This window comes from Amia ocellicauda, chromosome 1 (genome assembly GCF_036373705.1).
Source record: "Amia ocellicauda isolate fAmiCal2 chromosome 1, fAmiCal2.hap1, whole genome shotgun sequence".
Lineage (NCBI taxonomy): Eukaryota > Metazoa > Chordata > Actinopteri > Amiiformes > Amiidae > Amia > Amia ocellicauda.
In genome coordinates, this window is record NC_089850.1 from 55560141 (window position 1) to 55575428 (window position 15288).

The following is a 15288-nucleotide window of genomic DNA, read 5'->3' on the forward strand; positions in this document are numbered from 1 at the left end:
CTTTCCTCTTGCCATCTTGATCCAAAATCAAGGTCAACTGGGCCTGCTCAGCATTTTTATACCACAGAGCATGCCAGGATGTTAATTGCTTAATTGTATCATGCAGTACACCTGTTTGGAGGCATCTGCACTCGTTATGTTCCTCCACTCATTTATTCAGGTTTTTCCTTTAATTTGCCACCCGTCTGTAGTTAGGTCATCAAATTGAACAAAATAGATCCTCAATACATGAAAATGTTCAGTGTGAAAAGGCCACGCTATTGCATATCACACATAAGACATGAATCTTTGTTCAAATGACTTGCTTCAATTAGGAATATTCTGAATGTGGGCAAACATACTTGAGGAATTGATGTTTATTTATTAACAAGTAAACTAATTAGCTCTGATTTTCATAGACTTTGCTCAGAAATAGTAATTCACTTTATAACCACAGATAAAAGAAGAAATCTGCAGAAAGTCCACCTTAATAGAGAGAAACATCGCTCCACCTTAAACATAAACAAGTGTAAGGAATTAGTACATTTTCAGATTCAAATGACTGTTTACGCACCTGGAAAGGGAGAGTGGGTTGACTGATTAGATGTGTTGGAAACAAGAAAAGCTCTTTTTCTGACTTCCACTGTGTACTTATGCTTTTGTTGTTGTTTTGATTTTCGATTTGCTGCTTTCTTGCTCAAATGTATGCACTCAATGAACGAATACATTAAATGAAAAGGTATTTTTCGTCGAAACAGTCATCATTCAAAAGCACAAATTGCAGGGAAACAAGGTGACAAGCCAGCTGGAAGCCCGAGTGAAAAATCAATCTAGGAAGTCAAACTCAAGAAGGTGAGCATGTCTTTAGAAAAGAAAAAGTACAAGTAGAAGGGAGAGAAAAGGACTGTGTTTCTGTTGGGGATTTGATACTAAATGCACTGATTTGTATCTATTTTTCCCTAAAGAACATTCCATAAAGTGAAATCGTAGAATTATGTTGTGTATTTTTTACAGACATTACTTGATCTTTATGCATAAAGTCATGTTAACAGCTGTGAAATCTGTTTGTTAGTTAAATAAAAATAAAAAAATCCAAAGAGCAAAAATGCATTTGGGAGAAACTACACCGTTGAAAGGAGATCTACCCATTTGCCTCAAGAGAAAAGTATCTGATCAATGCATACTACCAGTGCTCACTCATGATTGTCAGACTTGGTCATTTACTGCAAAAAAAGTACAGAAACTGCGGACGGCACGGAGGAGCATGGATTGGGATAACAAGAAGAGATAGATTAACAAATAAATGGATCAGAGAACAAACAAAAGTGACAGCATCGAAAGAGTGAAAATGTTTAAATGGCAATGGGCCGGGCGCACTGCATGAAGGACCGAACAAAGATGGACAAAGGAAGTTCTTGAATGGATACCAAGAGATGGAAAGGACCTAGAAGACAACCACAAAGAAGATGGGAAGATTAAATAATAAACATTGCAGGCGTGGCATGGAAAAGCTATGGATGGAAGCAAGCAGAAACATCTGGTGGAGGCCTTCATCCAGCAGTGCATCGATATATAGGGTCTACATACGTGATCCAAGCAGCACAGGTTCTACTGACATCACTGCGGCCTCCTAAAGGTTCTACAGCCTTGCATGTCCATTACCATACAGAACACGGAAATTCAATGGATGGGATTTTAGATCATGTTAAATCGATAAGCTGTAACATCAGGTACCGGCCATCTGAGATCCAACAAATCCAATACAGTGTAGAGACACAGCACTGGCCTGGAACAGGAGCAATACCATTTACAAAATAATGCGCTGCGGCTGTGAGCCAGCTAACCCAATTTGCCACGCTCGCCGTGCATCGTGCCATTGGCTATATATAACCCTGGCCTGAGAGGGGGTGTGTTTTATACCTTGTAGTGAGCAGAATTAGAGATCTGGGAGGCAGAAAATTCAATATCTTATAAACGGCAGCATCAGAGAATGGAGAGCGAACTAATTCAATACAGTAAAGACGAGACATTATTGAGAAGCACAGAAGTTAGGCCCTGCAATCCTAAAGCCCAGCAAATTCAATAGCGGAGGAACGGCAGACTTGGGGATCTCGGCGTAAGCAGATTCAATAAGAAGGAGCTCAGGTTTAATAGAAATCTCTCAATGCAGGTAGAGCAGTGAATGCTGAGAATCTGAGGACCAGGAGAAAATTTTATCCACGGTACTTATTACCGAGAATGCATGAGGCAGAAAAATATCACACTGAGAACTCAGGTATGTATATTTATATGTATTATCAAGCCAATTGGACATGCTGAGCTCAGTGCCAGAGTCTGACACCCAACGCAAACAATATAAATAATTTGGTTCTGGTATTTTGGAAAGTGCAAATTCAATCTGAAAGGCCTGTATTCATTTCAGAGTCACCAATCGGGCTCTTGCCTGTCAGCGGATAATTTGATTTGACTCTCCGGCTTTGCATTTTATATATACAAAGTTTTAACTTCTTCCTCGCCACCTTCCACAACAACCTCCCTCTCTCCACTTACCGTACCTTTGTGGACACATCCTGTGACATTTAGATACCTTCATTAAAATAGAAATAGAGCTTTGAAGGACAGGGCTGATATTTATATTTTAGTTTGATATGGTTTATGTTTTGTGTATGCAGGTTTAAATAGGTAACAATAAACTGTCGGCACCGTTTGAGTAAAAGATGCATCCCTGTGCTATGTATATTTATTTTTAGAACTGTGAAAAGTCACGTTGTGCGTGTGGAGGGGAGATCAGTGTGTTTAAACCGGAGCCACTCTCCGGTGTGGTTGGAGGGGCAGCTTTTATTGCCGGAATGACCCCTATTTGACGATGAGCAAGGAGAGCTGAAGGATTGCGTTTCCCTGGCGTTTGTAATTAAAAGTCTGAAAGCAGTATATACACACAGACATATTGCCGAACTATCAGCCAATCTGGCCCAGTCCTGTCAATGCAATTCAATGGCAGAGCTCCGAGGTTAATTAAAGAGCCTCCATCCCCTGTCTTTGCCAATACAGACAGACACGGTGGAGCGTAATTAAACTGACACCTGTTTGGTCACATTGCGAGCACTTTACTCCGTCCGTGGGGAAGCAGACCTCGGCGGTACGGAGGAGGCAATGGGACCTGGCAGCCAGGGGTGAGGGAGATGATTCGGGGAGTGCTGTTTCATGTACAGATTTATTAATTTCATCTCCTCGTGTCTGCTTTTTATATATATAAGCCACGCAGTGCGGTCCCTCTGTATTGTGTGCATCTGTGCCACGCTGCACTGCAGAAAGTAATGAGAGCAGCGTCCCTCGGCTGGTAATGGATTGTACTGTATCGAGTGCTTTGCAGAGCTTGCTTTTAGCTGAGGGTGCCGTGACCCCTGGTAAACACCGTAATATTTTGAACGCCGCGCTGCCGCTATTTATGGAATTCTGTGGGGAGGCACTGAACCGCTACTGACACAACAGCCGCTAACACAGCGACTGAGGTGAGAGGCACGGCAAACACAGGATATTCCCCCGTATTTCTCCAACCGTTTATCAAAAGCATCGTGGCGGACATTAAAACCGAGGAAGGGGCCTGTATCCCACGTGGTAAACAGCTGCCGTTGTGTTCCATTTGGCAAAAGAGTGCATTGTGATGTCACAGGCTTGTTAGGACTTGGGCGCCCACAACCAACCCCACATGGGAAACGGCTTCATACCGAGATACCGAGAGGCCGCAAACTGATGATTCGGGGTGTCAGCCGTTGAGAGGGGAAGTGTGCAGCCGTGGCAGAAAGGGCTTTAACCCGTGGTGCTGCCATGTAATTACAATGCATGCGAGACTATTCGAGGCAGATAAGGCGGTGAGGAAACATCCGCGCCGGCCTTATCTGAAATGACACAGATCCACCGCATGGCAGCCCGAGCACCGGCTTTCATTAAGACTTCCAAATCTCTATCTCTGCACTCTTGATATGCAATCATTTCGCCCGCATGCTCAACCTGTCAACAGCATTATATCCCGGCACCATACCTCCCGGGTTTGTCACAAGAAACAATCTGGAGGAGAAGCTACCGGGAAGCAGGGAAACTCACGACATATAACCAGACAGACGGGTCAGTTGAATCGGTGAGGGGTTGTGTTTGAGAGCGTGGATGGCAGTGGATACCTCAAGACTGTTTTAATTATATATTTATATATAACTGAAGAGGTTTGCATGCTAATACGAATTGAACTGGTAATCCAGTTTTTCTCAGGGCTCTTGTAAATGACAAGTGTGGACACATGCAATGTCACTAAGACTAGAGAGTCCACAGATACACTCTCTCGCCTGAATAAACACCTTGACCTGTGGACACACGGGCTTCTGCACTCCAAGCCCAGCGTCTTGCCTTGACAGCTCATCATATGCAGATCAGAGAGAGAGAGAGAGGGGAAGAGAGAGAGAGAATTCTCATCTCGGAGCCTGCCTTTGCATCATTTTGTGATTGTTATCTAAACCTATGACCTACGCTATGCCAAGGCACTCCTCGAACTTAATCACATGTAGGACATATACAGCTGAAGTTGAAACAATCTGCACCCATCATTTGAAACAATCTTATTCAGTGATTAGTTTATTTTGTCTTATATCGGTCTCTGAACTGTCTGTATTAATGACATCTTTTCAGACGATGCTGAACATCGATTTAGCCTCGGGCTGCGGTGCTGAAACACGGTCCTGGGGAGACCATATCCCGTGAGGTTTGTCAGTCACCCTAAATCGCTCATTTCGAAAGAGTGGCAACACGTGGAAGTTATCGGTCAATTAAGCAAATAACTTGTTCAACTGATTAACTGGCCATTGAGGGCTGACAAGACCCAATTTTCTTTATACCAAGCCTCTAAATATCTCAATTTAACAAATCAACTGCTTAATGGACCACAATTAAATTAAGAAATTGATGATTAAAAGTTACCTATACATCCTGTTGGATATGGGCTCTCGAGGTCTGGGTTTGGGCAGCAATGGCCCGGGGAAAGCGGTCAACATCCAGCTCAGCTCTCGGCTCCTTAATTGGTCTAATTAAACAATTAACTGGATGACTTGAACACTCCTCTCTGTGCACGCACAAACGCAGGCCCCGCCTCCCCAGCAGGCAAAACACAGCCCTGTCTCACGTCTGGAGTTAAGACCACACTCATACTGTATGCACAGTGCAGCACGGCCCCTCATCTGATCAGCAGAGAGATGTAATTATTAGCATAATCATTGAGTGACAATTGTATTTAAATTAGGATAATTGATATGTATATGAGGCTTGTTTTTTTTCTTCTCCCCTCAACCTTTTATAGACCTGTCTCATCAAACCAGGCATCATTTGATTAAGATTCATTAAACGTTGCGCAAAGTATTTAATTACAGTGCACTGCCATGAAAGGGGTCAGCCTGTCTTAACAGGTAGAAGGATTTCAGTACTATTAAAAGGGACTATTATGTAGACATCAGTTTCTCCTTCAATTCCCATTACCGTTCAATCTGAACAGCCTCGGAGACTCCCGCAGCACTTCAGTCCCTCGGAATTGGGCACCAAGGTCTCGGAGGATGCCGAGCACATATTGCACACAACAGCAGTGGTAATTAAATTGAATGGAGCCAAAAAAGAGGCTTTTAATTTGACTAAGATTAGGTGCCAAATAGTCAGAATTAAGTGGTAGGTTCTCTGCTCCATGGTGCTTCTCAGGCAATCTTTAATATTTGAAAGAGACCTTTTTTTTCATGCTTGGCTCTCATTACTACAACTACATTATAGGCGCGCTAGTGTGCTTAGAAAATGCAAAACGATGGCTCCGCACAAGCTCTAAGAGTCGTCGCTCGACTCCTTCTGAGGAGGCTCATGTTTGTGTTGTTTTAATGTAGATGTAGCTCTCCAGAAGAAAAAGATTGTCGACCTACACAAGGCTGGAATGGGCTACAAGACCATCGCCAAGCAGCTTGGTGAGAAGGTGACAACAGTTGGTGCGATTATTCGCAAATGGAAGAAACACAAAATAACTGTCAGTCTCCCTCGGTCTGGGGCTCCATGCAAGATCTCACCTCGTGGAGTTTCAATGATCATGAGAACGGTGAGGAATCAGCCCAGAACTACACGGGAGGATCTTGTTAATGATCTCAAGGCAGCTGGGACCATAGTCACCAAGAAAACAATTGGTAACACACTACGCCGTGAAGGACTGAAATCCTGCAGCGCCCGCAAGGTCCCCCTGCTCAAGAAAGCACATGTACAGGCCCGTCTGAAGTTTGTCAATGAACATCTGAATGATTCAGAGGAGAACTGGGTGAAAGTGTTGTGGTCAGATGAGACCAAAATTGAGCTCTTTGGCATCAACTCAACTCGCCATGTTTGGAGGAGGAGGAATGACCCCAAGAACACCATCCCCACCGTCAAACATGGAGGTGGAAACATTATGCTTTGGGGGTGTTTTTCTGCTAAGGGGACAGTACAACTGCACCGCATCAAAGGGACGATGGACGGGGCCATGTACCGTCAAATCTTGGGTGAGAACCTCCTTCCCTCAGCCAGGGCATTGAAAATGGGTCGTGGATGGGTATTCCAGCATGACAATGACCCAAAACACACAGCCAAGGCAACAAAGGAGTGGCTCAAGAAGAAGCACATTAAGGTCCTGGAGTGGCCTAGCCAGTCTCCAGACCTTAATCCCATAGAAAATCTGTGGAGGGAGCTGAAGGTTCAAGTTGCCAAACGTCAGCCTCGAAACCTTAATGACTTGGAGAGGATCTGCAAAGAGGAGTGGGACAAAATCCCTCCTGAGATGTGTGCAAACCTGGTGGCCAACTACAAGAAACGTCTGACCTCTGTGATTGCCAACAAGGGTTTTGCCACCAAGTACTAAGTCGAAGGGTTCAAATACTTATTTCCCTCATTAACATGCAAATCAATTTATAACTTTTTTGAAATGCGTTTTTCTGGATTTCTTTGTTGTTATTCTGTCTCTCACTGTTAAAATACACCCACCATTAAAATTATAGACTGATCATTTCTTTGTCAGTGGGCAAACGTACAAAATCAGCAGGGGATCAAATACTTTTTTCCCCCACTGTAATTGTACTGACAGAACTGCAGAGTAATTTGTTCCAAACAGCTAATATTTTATATAACAACATTTTCTATAACCATCTCTGTGATAATATAACTTTGACCTTCAGGCTGAGAAATCGCCTAAACTTTGTTTCATTGCAATACATTGAATTGCACAGTGTAATCCTGTGGTCAGAACCAGCTCAGTATTATATTTTGTAATGTATATCTATACACACATACGTCTACAAATGAAACTATGTGTGTATTTATGTCCGCTGTCGTCTTGTGGGGCAGCAGTGTTTATCAAACTGCCGCTGCTGAAAGTCTGTCAGTGCCACTGCTGGCACACAGTCGTGTAGAGACGTGCAAGGCCCATGGTGATATGTGACCCAGAACATACTAATGAAATTATCAGAGCAATCGCTGTTATGTTTTATTTAAAAGTTTATCTCACAAGAGGTACATCGTCCCGCTTTAATGAGGGCTCCAGGGCAGAGTAACACATCATTCAAACAGTTCATCGGGAAGAATGACACTGTATATGTAAAAATAAGAACAATCTCAGGGTGGAGGACACAGTTTTAAAAAAAATAGGACTTAATCAGGACGTATGCATGTTGATGGGAATAGAAAAGCAAGAATATGTCCTGTGGCCTGTAGCAAATCATCTCAAGCTGCTTCCTCCTTTTCCCCTGGGCGCTGCCTAATTATTTTGTGAACGATCCCAGTATGTCTGTTCCAACTGCAAGAGGCAAACTCGTCCCAGCGTTAATTACTCTTTGTTGAAAACGATATTTCCGAATCTCTCAGTGAAAACCGTTTTGTTTGAATCTGTTTGTCATTTCTCCGTGCTGGATGTGATGCTCAGGTTCCCCTAGAAAGACATAACTCTCCATTACATTTGTCAAAAGTGGGTAAAAAAGTGTTATATCTTACAGTATAATAATAATAATAATAATAATAATAATAATAATAATAATAATAATAATAATAATTGTTGGTGTGCTTTTTCGACCACATCAACCCAGAGGAGCTTTTCCAGATCAGCAGGGACACAAATGGAAATTGGGCTTCAAGGCATTCAAGACAGAAAACAGGAGACACTTCTTCACACAGAGAGGCGTCACAATCTGAACAAACTCCCCAGCGATGTGGCTGAAGAGACAATTTGTGAACATTCAAAAACAGACTGGATAGGATCCTTGGATCACTCAGTTATTAATGGACACCAAACAAGCACGATGGGGCGAATGGCCTCCTCTCATGTATAAACTTTCTTACGTTCTTATGTTCATATATATAGACAGTTTCTGCCGCTGTGATAGGGGCTTTGTCTCAGACATAAAAAGCCCCCATAAGAGTTCGAGCACTGAAGGTCTGTGTGAGTGGCACAGTAACATGTAACATGTATCAGTAACATGGCTCATATGTGCAGGCCAGTCCAAAGCACCCCATTTGGGACATGTCCAAGTCCAGTGCAGAGTGTTGAAGTGCGTAGGATCTCAAATCTTCTAGGAGAGCTGCCTCAAATTGAACGTTGCTTTGAAAAGTGGCCATCAGACTTTTAATATCTTACAAATGTAAGTGTGTGATAGCACTGAGAGTACATGAGTCCTTTCACCGACAGCTCTGAACGAGAGCCGCCCGTCGCCAGACAGTCGCCTTTAACCCGTCTCTTTGATGTTTCGCTTCAGAGGGCCAAGAACTTAATGCAATTTCAATCAATTTCTATGGGGACCAGAACTAATATAAGATGTAGCCCACAACCTTGTGATATTTATACATTAAAAGCCTTATATATATGTGTATATATATGTGTATATATATATATATATATATATATATATATATATATATATATATATATATATATATATGAAATTATACATGGCTTTTTTTTTTAACAAATAATAGCATATTAAAGGTCATGGAATCCGACTCATTCAGGGACTTAAAGATCATGGGAAAGAGTGTTTATTAAAGTAGGATCCAGGGCCAATCTTTTAAACTTAGAAATAGACGCAGCTAAACACCCCCACCCAGGCCCACACGTCTACTGTGCAGATTTGTTGTCGGCCGCATTATGTCGGGTTGGACTCGCAGGTCATTAGCTCCAGAGCAAATGCATGGAACGGCGGGGCTGCTCTCTCGTTATGACATTGTTTTCCGAGTGTGTTTGCAGCTTTATTCCATTAATTAAAACACGGGTGTTGGATCTGGAAAGACGTTGATGTGCTCCCACTACAAAGCATGCGTGTTTTCTGTGGTTACGGTTAAAAGCGAACATACAAATACACCGTCTCTGGGATGAAAGGTCTGTTGCGTGTATAGTCTCACATATGTCGCTTTCTTAAATACAATGTATGTGTCTGTAAACGTACAATGGGACTTTCATCCTGGGATATGCTTTGTTGTTCCTGCCGTGTAACAGATCTGGAACATTTTCTGTGCATATTTCCGAATGGCACTAAGTGATCTGCACAAGCAAGAGCTCTCTAATGAATACAATTGCTGATGCATGCTTGCCAAAAGAGCACGAGGACTAACAAGTAGGAGAGCTGTGTATTGCTTTTAAATTGTGTTTCAGTTATTTTTACTAATTGTGTTGTAAGCTTAAGGCCCTTAAAACTGTGCTTCACCTGCTAGTGTCTGAAAGAGAGCCAAAATGCTTACAACCAATTTTTCTGCTCGTTAGAGTTAATATTCAGACAATAATTAAATGGTCTTTATTCATATATGTAAATAAACACAAGTTCAGCTGTTTCCTGAATAATTATGTCTAAATCCTTCTTCTCCGGCTGTCTGTGCTGTGTGTCTGTTTACTATCTTGATTTTGAATGTATAAAATCTGTCTATCGATGTATCTCAAAACACCTACATCTTTACTGTGTCAAGACACACAGAGAGAGAGAGAGAGAGAGAGAGAGAGATAGAGAGAGAGAGAGCAAGAGAGAGATTTGAGTGAGGATCACTGCTGAGATGAACAACGTAACCAACTCTCCTCCATGCAAAGCAAACAAACGTTACATTATCTTAATATCATAAGGAAACAGTGTTCTTTACTTATGAAATACTCCTTAATAGACCTTTAAGCAGGAGGTAAGTGTAGGTGTCCATCTTTCTGATTCCAGTGAGTTATCCAAAATCTGGCAACAATAATGATACACTTACTGGTATTTCATTTCATTGATTGGGGTTAGGTTGGCTGTATTCACTCTAGAGCCATCAAGATGTGTACTGGAGGGCTTCCCCTCCAGAAGCTATTCTAAAGATCATTAACAACACACTCCTGATTGGTTTTCAATAGAGAGGCACTGTAGTTCATGTCTCTATGGTCACCCTGAAAGCTTTTTGAAGGACTTTCTGTTTTAATGCAGACCTTGGAAACGAAAAAAAAGGCAACCGCTGAGTATTTGACTGCAAATGCCAGCATTCATGTGGACTTTTGAATCTCCTCTCTCCTCAAGCATGGGAACGGGACACAATGGAAACTGCCAGTAACCTCTAATATGTTATTACAACTCAACTCTACACAGAAGCCATTTAAAGGGCCAGAAATATTCAATTATGTATCTGGAATATAACAAATGCATGCGTGCTTCATAATCATTGCGGGGCGTATTTTTTCTTCTTCTTCTGCGTTCCCTGGCTTTAATAAAATGTAAGACGTGAAGATGCAGTTTGTAGAAAATCGCAAGTCATGGATCCTGAGAACTGACAGTGTAACTGTTCCCAACAATCTCGAAATCCTACGACTCGAACGAAAAAACAGACCAAGTGTGCGGCAGAACATAAGAAAGTGTACAATCGAGAGGGTCCATTAATAACTAAGTGATCAAGGATCCTATCCAGTCTGTTTCTGAATGTTCACAAATTGTCTCTTCAGCCACATCGCTGGGGAGTTTGTTCAGATTGTGACGCCTCTCTGCGTGAAAAAGTGTCTATGAAAACAAGTTACATCACATTTGGCGTCTTGTGCAGCCACCAGTTCCGTTGTTTGCTAAGACACACACTTAACATCACTTCCCCCTTTAATCTTCACATCATATCTTTCTTGTGGTCGTTAGTATCTCTCCGAAAGAGGACTGGCATTTGCACACATGATGGGAAAATCACATTCCGACGTGAGGACATGCATAGTCTCCGCATGGTCTCCAGTCAGCTAGAGACTCTTCCCAGAAGGGCCGGACAAAAGGATTAGGTGTAATCCAGCACAAAATGACCATCTGGAAGAGTCTATTGACTTGCGTTCCCAGTGGGCACTTTATGGTCACACTGTGAGCAGAGCCGTCTTGCTGACAGGTATCTTATGACCTCCCGATCCAGGGCACACAATGGCCCCTGGAGCCTCCTGGGAGACCAGCGCTTAAGTATCGTCTCCGACAGATGTGGGAGTAATTCTGTTGTTGACATCTGCACTTCGAAATATTATATTGACCCTAAATAGGATTTTCTGTAAGCCATGCTCAGTTGTGATTCGGTGTATTACTGTGCGTACTGTCAGAAGCGGCTCGTGCGCCGGAGACCCAAGGGGTTTATTTCCCTGCTCATTTCATGGTGCGTGCAAAAAAAGGGAAGCTCAAACTCATGTTTACAAACAAGCTTGTGCGCCCTTTTGCAGGACCAACGAGCTGGTGTGCCCTTTGTTTGTTTTACGTCTGTTCATTTTCTAACTTGAAAGATAAATCATAATTAGGACTTAATTCCACTCAGCTGAGGAATGAGTTCGACAGTTCAGGTTCAACTCCACTCACTCCTATTAACAGGTCATATCAAGGCTTTAGCAGGTGCTATTTCAAATGTCACCGAGCAGCTGTTACTAATTCAGAATTGCAGCTTTTTCACACATTTTCATCAGTAAAACTGCAGTGGGTTTGCAAGGCAGTGGGAATCTGTAAAGGCTCAATTCAGCAAATGCTAACTTGACTTGTTCCAGTGCTTGTCAACAATGTCCTACAACAAAGGCAGGAATCTCAAAAAGCAGTTGTTGGTGTATAAAATAGTTCCTTTTCGCACGTCTTGAAAAATTTACCTCACAAGTCCTAAAAATCTGCTGCTACTTTTAGATCTTAAAGGAAATGTAATGGTAGCTTCACATTTTATCAACCTCTTGTGAAATAGTCTGATTGGATTCCCACCCACTCCGTGCCTTTCCATTTCACATGCTGAAAACCAACTTTTAAAGGTGTTAAAATCAGTTTATGGATCACAAGTGCTCACTGGCTTGTATGGGTGCCCCGGGGAAACATGTGCACGTTCCCAAAATCTTTGCAATCTTTTTTTTATGGGTTTGGTGGATAGAAAAGCACTGTTCCGACATGATAGTTTTTATGTAGTCTCCAGTGGGCTGTCAGTCAGGTAGTGCAATCGAGGGGAGCAACAGCGAGTATGGGAGAGTGCGGTGAGCAGATGGGAAATAGAAGAAGAGAGGAAAACAGGAAAACAAACCAAAAACGTTCAAACAAAAGACGTTGTTTGGCCACCAATCCATTTCTTTCACATGGGTGCATTCCACAGCCTGTATGGAATAAACTTACATTTGTAATATACAGTAGAAATATATGATGCTTACATGTTTATATATCAGAAATGCCCTGCTTTGTGTATATTTAAAATATGTGAGATGTGTTTTAATAATATAATGCATTTATTTTCAAAACAGGTTATTTGCTACCACTTATTTTCAATGTATAAAATATATGGAGAGCCTTCAGTGAGCCGCAGTAAACAAGACTTTTTCAAACTGTTGCTCAATACACATTTGAGTACCTGCTCTTAAGCAGTGATACCACAAAGTAACTATTAATAGTGCTATACGATTCATTATGGTTTAAATTGCTACCTCTCCATTATCACCGCCGCGTTTTCAAGTGTGGTGCATTCAGAAATCCATTGTGTGCTGCTGAAGTGCCTAAATCTATTCAGGTTATTATAAATCTGAACTAGAAAGCAATGCCTTTTTTTTAACAGCTTTGTACAGAAGTAGAGCATGTAAATATATACATATCCAGATATCAAAATGTTGTTTCTGAGAGGGATATTAATGCATATTGAAGTTCCCAGATGAAAAGCAAAAAATCAAGTGTACTGGGGAGCATGGCCTGGCAGCGTTATCGAATTATACCCAGCGTATCGCATGCACCTCCCACGACAAATTAAGGGGGTACGAGCAAGCACAGAAAGTTCAGGTTTTATACCGTTTAACAATAATGCTTCCGGAAAGGTTCAGGTTGGGGCTTCTGCAAAATCACCTTCTGTGCCTTCAATCAACGAGGCACAAAGGAAGATTGATTTTGCTAGGCAGCGTTGCCGGGAATCCGCCTGCCAATAGGGGGAAATAAATAAATAAATACATAAAATCAGCCTATGAATTGTCAGAAGCGACATGACTCCGGCAAGTAGAAGCAACATAAAATGAAAAAGGCCCTGAGTGGCCAGGGTCAGTCGTGATGCGGTAATAAGCGAAGTGTTCGGGTGCGGGGGGGGGAGGTTCTTCTGTTCGCTCCGGGCAGCTGAGTGTGTCTGAAAATGGGAGTTACAAGCAACCTTGAATGTGGAAGAACAGAGGAATCAAAACAAAACAAAACAAAACACATGCACTCACTCACTCGCAATACACACACACACACAGAGAACACAAACAGTAAAAGAACTGGTGGAAAGCGGCCAAGATAAAATCCCTCCCGGCTCCAAAGAACTCATTAGAACCGAGTGGATCAATAGCGGGGATTGTTAGCATGAGTGGGAACACTGGACTGCTCGAGCTCACTGGCTTAGTTTGGATCAGGACCCTAAGCTGACTTTGATTCTCTCCCATCCTAGTATGGGATCCGTAGAACCGTCTCACTGTTGTCCGTGGGCTGGGAGTGTTTGTCCGGACCCAACTGTCACTCCCCCGTTACCTCGGAGTCCGACCCACCTAGACTGCCAGTAACTGCCCCGTGACCCGGCTGCCTCGAAGTGTTGGGCATTAAATGAGAAAGGGGAGAAGCCACCCCCAAAATGTATCATCTTGAATAACCATTTAAAATGTTCCGATTCAGTATTTTTTGTAACTGTGCTGTTAAATATTGGACGTGTTATCCAGCTGTATAATTTGCTGTGCATGTGTCTTTGAATAGGCATGTCTTTGTGTTTTGCATTCCTCTAAGTTTCGCCTCGACTCTCCATAGTCCCCGCCACTTGTTAGCGAGCCATTACTGTAATAAGATGTGAAAAATGATCAAGCGTGAACTCTCCTCTTTTATGAAGGATATACAGTAATAACACTAACCGGAGTCACAATTTTGAGCACTCCGAGACCCCGGACTTGCTATGCCAATAACCAGATTTTCTCCCCTGTTAGGGCTGTGATTACACGGAGTTACATCATTTTATTTATTTTAGTTTTAATCTTGCAGGAAAACTGAAACGGAGCAGTCAGGCTGCCCTGCGTGGCGGTGAGCATGCTAATGGACCCGGACGGGTGCCGGAGTCAACTAGTGCCCTCTTTTGGTTTCTCAAGGCAAAACCAATATGCTTGGGAAAGAAAAGAAAAAAAGAAAAGGATCCGCTACTGCTGCTGCTGTTTCTGCTAATTACCTTGTATGCCTCATTAAACAGCAGCTATAAAAAAAAAGAAGCTCTGTGCTTATTATTGAGCCGTAAACCTCTGACTCCTTCCTACTCTAGATCTTTAGCTGCGCTGGTTTATTTTTTAGACCTGTCAGAGTTAGGATGCAAATTCCATCCCGGAGCTTTGCTTAAAAAGTGACCTCAGGCCATTAAACACATCCCCTCTCTGTCATAACTTTAAAAAGCACCTTGCAGGCTGGCTTCCTCATTACTCAGAGCTGTAATAATCCGGGGGGTAATTTTACGGCTGGGCAACCACATTATGCCCATATATCAGGTGTTTGACAACATGGTAATATATACAAGCACATTTCCCTCTTCCGAGTTCAGTATCCATTAAGAAAGTTTACTGCTGTGTAATATTAGTTTGTTCTCCGTAATTTGTTTTGCGGCCAACTTTTGCAGAGTGCGACAATTCTTTTGGGGGTAGGAAGGATATTGGTGGAGTGAAGCCAACGCTATCTTAGATAAGCCAAGTAATTAACAGACAGTATATATATATATATATATATATATATATATATATATATATTCACCCCCCTGAGTCAATACTTGGTATAACCACCACTGGCAGCAATAACAGCTGCAAGTCTTCTGAGGTAA